The sequence below is a fragment of the Equus quagga genome, unplaced genomic scaffold (assembly GCF_021613505.1).
Source record: "Equus quagga isolate Etosha38 unplaced genomic scaffold, UCLA_HA_Equagga_1.0 202573_RagTag, whole genome shotgun sequence".
Lineage (NCBI taxonomy): Eukaryota > Metazoa > Chordata > Mammalia > Perissodactyla > Equidae > Equus > Equus quagga.
The window spans coordinates 32477-34494 of NW_025798593.1; positions in this window are offsets into that span (position 1 = coordinate 32477).

Consider the following 2018-nt stretch of genomic DNA (forward strand, 5'->3'; position numbering starts at 1 on the left):
TTTGCCTATTGCAATGCCTAGGACCTTCAGTCAGTTGTTGAATAGATTTCGGGTGAGTGGGCCTTCTTGCTTCCCAATCTAAGTAGAAAAAGCATTTAATTTTGTACCATTAAGGATGTTACTTGAATGTTTTCCATGGATGTCCTTTATCAAGTTATGCTTTGTTCCTCTCTTCCCCTTCTTGCCTTCTTTTGGATTATTTGAATACTTTAAAATTTAATTGATCTATCTGCATTATAGCTACATCATTGAAAGAGTGGAAGATATGTGAGTGAGTGTGCATGTATTAATGTGAATTGTGGAGGTGTGCAGAACGTCAATAGATGAATATATAAAAATTCTGGACCAATGAAGAATGGTATAAGCTGTAGAAATAAAATTTTAAACTCCAAATTATTTAATACAGTCTTGACTAAAATTTAGTTACAACCAGGGGACTTATCATAATAGTTAGAACTTTGAAAGGTTAAGAAACTGAATTATTCAGTATTAGACTTTGAGGTGACAATGAACTGAGCTAGCCCTTGTATTTTGTTATATAGACATGAATAAAAAGTTGGAAAACATATATGATCTTTATTTACACAAACTAAAAACATGTTTTTGGGGGGCTCAGATTTATATTTATTCTCTACTTTGCTAGAATAGAGTTGAATTCCTTATTTGTAATAACTTGGGTGTGGGATTCCACTTTGACTCTACTGGTTTATTGTTATATTACTTTTAAACTTGATACTACCACATTCTATTGCTTGTTAGCTGCCAGATGATTATTTTTATTTTATCTTTACAAAACAATATTGAATTAAAATTTATTCTCTTTTGTGATATTTAACCCACTGGTTTTCTGTTTTGACCTTGTTATAATGAACCTAGCAAAACAAAAATCTGTAATGATCCTCTCAGACTTGGAAAAACCACTGGTTTTCTCCTTGTATCAATTACGTTCAAATTAAATATATACAAAAAGTAGCAGGAACATAGAGAGAAATTCCAGTTGAACTTTGGATTTGTAAAGGATGGGGCAAAGGACCATTGTTTTCTCTTAAGAGCCCTTTTAACTAAGTGCATGTTATTATTTGACAGTGCTAAAAATGAATAATATTAAATTCTTTTAATAAATAACTCATTTTGGCTGTTGTATACAAGGCCAAAAATGCATATAGGAAGGTCAGATAGGACAGCTATTGTAGTTTTGAGATGGAGAGAAGTGGATTCATGTGATAGGAATGTAGGCAGTAAGATCAACAGCAGTTTATTGGTGAGAGTATGAGAGAAAGTTAGGGTCCTGAGTACTGGCCTGGGGTCAGGGACAGACTGTAGGCCTAGTCAGTTTTAGGGAATTAGGCAGAGTGTTGACGGTGGGGAGAGGAAACTGAATCAGCAACTAGTTGGGAACCAGTGGTCATCACTTAGCACTTAGGTCTTGAAGTTGATTAGACGACAGCAGTAGTGTAGGGTAGTAGTACACACTCCAGCATTTACTCTGACCTGAATTTTAAACCTGGATTTAATTTAACCAGTTGAGCACATTTGGACAAGTATCTTGAAGTAAGCCTAAGTTCTCTGTCTGTGAAATTAGGATAATAGGAATACTTAGCTCACCAATTTATTGTGAGGAATAAATGAAAATATGCAAGTAAAGTGTTAAGCTTGGTGCTTGGTAAAGAGTAAGGTCTGAATGAAAGTTGGTTGGTATTATTAGTGCAGAGTCCTTAAGGGGGAGCATCAGGAGGGTGAGATAGGACTTTCTATAATTAGAATTAGCAAGAGAACTAGACTGTGTTTACACTGAAAGCTGTTTGTACCATCATCCGTCTAGTCCAATAAACCACTAGCAGGTAATCATCCCTTTGAGGCATGTAGACTAAATCTGAGCCGGAAGTCATCCAAACTTCTTTTCACTTCATAGTTCTCTATAGAATTTTAAAGATATTCATTCACTTCACACTCTTTGCTTGGAAAAAAAGTATACATGTCTTAAATATTTGTGTTATTTAAAATTCAAGTTTCATGGC